The sequence below is a fragment of the Papaver somniferum genome, unplaced genomic scaffold, assembly GCF_003573695.1.
Source record: "Papaver somniferum cultivar HN1 unplaced genomic scaffold, ASM357369v1 unplaced-scaffold_160, whole genome shotgun sequence".
NCBI classification, from domain to species: Eukaryota; Viridiplantae; Streptophyta; class Magnoliopsida; order Ranunculales; family Papaveraceae; genus Papaver; species Papaver somniferum.
Window position 1 is genome coordinate 1,599,494 of NW_020625487.1, and position 4,473 is coordinate 1,603,966.

Here is a 4,473-nt window from a genome sequence, read left to right on the forward strand (position 1 = left end):
TGCGTTAATTGGTCGACCTTGGCTACATGGGGTTCTAGGTGTAGCTTCAACTTTCCCCCAGTGCATCAAATTCCCTCACCCCAGTTGTGTAGGAATCATAAAGGGATATTGGGTTGAAGGAAAGAGGTGTTACGAAACTGAGATAGAATCTTGCGAAGGAAGAGAAAACAAGAAGGAAAACTGGCGACACAAAATCAAAGATACACAAAGAAGTGAGAGGTTGATGGTGGATGCAATCGAAAGGAAAGGAGAAGAGATGTTGCGAAACTAATGCTAGCTCAGAATAAAAATGATGAACATACCACTACCAAGGAAGCAGTAACAGAAAATAATAAAGAAGCAGAGGATGACAAAGGTAATAAAAACAACAAATGTATGAACGATTAAGTTGTTGCGATATTCTCGCAATAAGTAAAATTCTCAAAAATACATTTGATTGAATGGCAAAATTGAGATTACGAAATTCAGATACAATATGATGATGATTCAGATAAACGACAACATCTAGGATCACGAGAAAGATGTGATAGTCTTGCGAAAATTAGAGAGCTTGCGAAATTAACATTTGTAAGGTTGCGAGAATGTCGCAGACCATACCCGAAAGTAAAGGACAAATTAGCTATCATTCACTATGTATTTCCCTATAAATAGTCGTTCAAGTTGTAAAGAAGGGAGAGATCTTTTTTGAGTAAGAAACAAGTAAACAGGAGAGAGAAAGTCTAGAATAGATGTCATTCTTGATTCCTTTATCTTTTCTTGTAAGAACATTCGAAGATTGATCAATAAAATTAATAGTGTAAATCTAAAAATGAGTTGAGTAATAATGAAATCATATGAGAGGTGTAGTGTAGGATTTCCTGCAACTACATGCGTCTCCTCTAACTTGAAATAAACTCGTATATATTCTAATTTAAGTATAAAATCAAACAACTTTGCGTGAGGTGTTCGAGCTCTTTGTCCATTCATGGCACTCATCATCTTCTTTGGAAATTGAGGTACTTGATTCCGTAAGCAAAGACAAAGAAGAAAGCAAGGACAAACCCGACATGGGCTAAGACAACCAATTTAAGGAAACCGTATTCCCAGCCGAAGCTTTCTTGCAAGTACCTTTGCACTGTTGAATCGACTGGCAACCCTGGAATCTGCAACTCGTTTGTCCTGTCTAACCTGAGATGTCACTGGACCGTCCAAGCAACAGGTGAAGCCTACTATTCCCTCAACTGCCACGATAAAAAAAAATGTAACAAAAATAGGGAAAAGATCCTGCACACCCGGTGGGACTCGAACCCACAATCGCCTGATTAGAAGTCAGACGCCTTATCCATTAGGCCACGGGTGCATCTGCCGGCAAATCTTAGGTACGAGGATTTCATACAGGATGGCATTGCATTTCCGAGAGGATCCGGAGTAATTTCAATTCAAAGAGAAACTCCTTAACTCATTAACTGGTGGACATAGCATAAGAAAAATCATTCTGTAACTGAAATCTATGGAAAAAAAAAGACTTGTTATACAACTGAATGAACAGATAAGATTATTTAACCAGCACACATCAACAATGCAACGACTAAAAGTGAAGACCAGATACATCCTGGTAGAGACACTCTGCCAAACCTTCACACTCACTAATTTCCAATAGTTTCATCTTTCTGCCTTGTCCATTTTTGGCAAGCCAATATGCACCATCATTCTCATTTTTTCTACTCCCTGACACATCGAAGAAGGCAAGACCTCTATTTGATATCAGAAAAGATATCCAAAACGAGTTTATAAATTTTTTCATGATCCACTTTGTAAATGCTAAACAGCAGAAGCAGATTACAGTCTTTGCAGGGAGTTTCAACACTCTTAGATTTCTAACCACATATACAAATTTTCCTGCGACTCCAACTGGCCATCACGTAATAAGCAACGTCTTCAGACATACAGTAAAGATAGAATGGGGAGACGATGTCATACTCTTTGGAGAGCTTTATACCTAAAGAAACACCTTCCAATTGGTGATAGAATGACGAGACACGGTCATCGAATTCACAAACAAGCTTCGACCAACCAACTATCTGCCTTTGACAAGAATCACGTAACATGGCTCCAAGTCCTATATTTGCACCGTCCATGTAGAAACTGTTGGTACGAATCTCATAAACTTGTTTTTTAGCTTTGATGTGAGCCTTAATTGCATTATCATCCTTGTTTCCCCATTCAGAGCATAATTCATCAAACCCCTTCGTCCTTGTTGGAACAAAAACCTCTTCTTCATGATCATCTTCCGACGAATCTATGTTCTTCTTAGTTATACTACATATAATATCCGGATGATTTTTGCAATGTAGTTCTCTATACACCTGCTTAAATATGGATTTTTCGTCTTCATCTACTTGCAGGATGTCACGTATATGTCCCGGATCATGTGTACGCATATCATCATTCTCATTCATGAGATTGTAGCTGGATCCAGAACTACCTAATAACCTGCTTAATGTTTCCATCAGACTCATACGAATCATCAACAGACAGTTCCTTTAATCGATCCATAGAAGCAGATGAACCCGACTCTGTATCCATAACACCTTCTCCACCAAAAAGAGATGCTAAGTAGTATGTAGATTTTAAGCAGATGAAGGATCTTCAAGTTTCTCCAACAAGAAATCAATGTAACAACTTAATCCAACTGGATATTACTGCAACTTCCTCAATGATTACCGGGTTTTAGGGTTACACAAGATGAGATCGATTTTTTGGGTTGTAGAAGAGGAGATCGGGTTTAGAGTTTCAAAAATACTATGCGACTCAGGAGTGAAAGAGATATTTACAGGCAGATGAAGATCTAGAAGAAGAAATCACCAAAGAGATTTTCTGGGGCTGGTGTTGCTGTGTTGAAGCTCCTGCCGCCGAGGAGAAGAAGAAGAAGGAGGAAGAGAAGGAAGAGAGCGATGACGACGAGATGATTATGAATCTCTTCGACTAGAGGGCATATAGTTACTTGATGTTTCTTCAGTTCTGTCTGTCTACGACGTACGTTTGTTAAGCTCATTATTGTTTTTATAAATACATATTTTATAAATATGTAACAAAAAACTACCGCACACCCGGTGGGACTCGAACCCACAATCGCCTGATTAGAAGTCAGACGCCTTATCCATTAGGCCACGGGTGCATCTGACGGCAGCTCCTGGTACGAGGTCCATGACAGCTGTAATCTCTGCTGCAATCGTGAGACGAAGAGAGAATTGTAGCCAAGTAAGAAGAGAGTTCAATTGTACATCACTATGGGAAACTTGAATATTAAGTTCAATTGTAATTCTCTCTTTCTTAATCTAAATTTCTCTATTTCTCTCTTTCTCAATCTAATTTATTTTTTTGAAATTTCCCAAATGACACAATTTCAAACCCAACTTGATTCGGCAGCACAACTTGATTTTTCGGGGGGTAGTGCTTGAAGGTGCCGTTAATAAGATATGTGATAATTATAAAAAAAAAAAGTAAGAAGCAAAGAAGTCTCGAAGTTTTGGATATCAACCAAGTCAAAACCGCAACTAAGAAAATGCAAAGAAAAGTTCAAGGCAAGGAAAATCAAGGCAAAACAAATTTGAAGCCAAAGAAAAAGATAAACAAAGGAGAATCCATTCATGAGCGCATTGATTGGAAATTTGGTGAAATGAAGAAGATTAACAAGATGAAGAACATTGTCCCAAATTTTTATTTTTAAAGTCTATATTTCAAATTATTATTGTCTAGTTTTATGTCTTGTAAAAAATGACTATTTAATGATTATATCGAAGTTTAATGAATTTGAAAATTTGACGAGTATTGTTGAAAATTAAGCTTAATTCTATTCTTAATCCAATCTTACATTTTAATTAGAGATACATTTAAACAAATATTAAAACCTCATACTTAGACAATTATGAAATTAAAACATAAGAACTTAAGTGGACAATCGAGAAATTAAAACATAAATATTGGACAATATTTGGGCAAATATTTAAAATGTCGAAACAATTTTCAAATTGGAAGTCTTTTTCGTAGATGCGACGATATTCCGCACGACACCTACGTCGAAGTTCCATCATAGTTGCACCATACGCACGCCACCTTTGTTGAAATTCCATCATGGATTCACCATTCCTCAAATTTGGACCTTCTTGATGAAGTAAAGTAACAAACCTAGTAACTTCCTTATTGATTATACAGAATCGTTGAATAAACTCTGAAACATCACGATTGTTGAGATTCATTGTTTGTTCTTGAAATTTCCCATGAATCATTTGCCATAATGTTTCGAGATGTAATGCATTTCCGAATACAGTCTCCTCAATAGAAGAAATATAATTCCTGTAAATACATTCATCTTCCGCAACAGTGAATTTTGGTTTTCGCCTTATTTGACTTCTCCTAATTTGACTTCTCCTAATTTCACTATCCACATTGGCACGATCAACAACTCTTCGATTTGCGGCATCACGTTGGTTT

At 37.0% G+C, this 4,473-nt stretch overlaps 2 non-coding genes across 2 annotated transcripts; both read right to left on the reverse strand.

The window, feature by feature from the left end:
- Positions 1-1,266: 1,266 nt before the first annotated feature.
- Positions 1,267-1,339, reverse strand: TRNAR-UCU. Its single transcript has one exon. It is a non-coding gene; the product is annotated as a tRNA-Arg (tRNA).
- A 1,745-nt stretch (positions 1,340-3,084) lies between these two features.
- TRNAR-UCU lies at positions 3,085-3,157 on the reverse strand. Its single transcript has one exon. It is a non-coding gene; the product is annotated as a tRNA-Arg (tRNA).
- Positions 3,158-4,473: the final 1,316 nt, after the last annotated feature.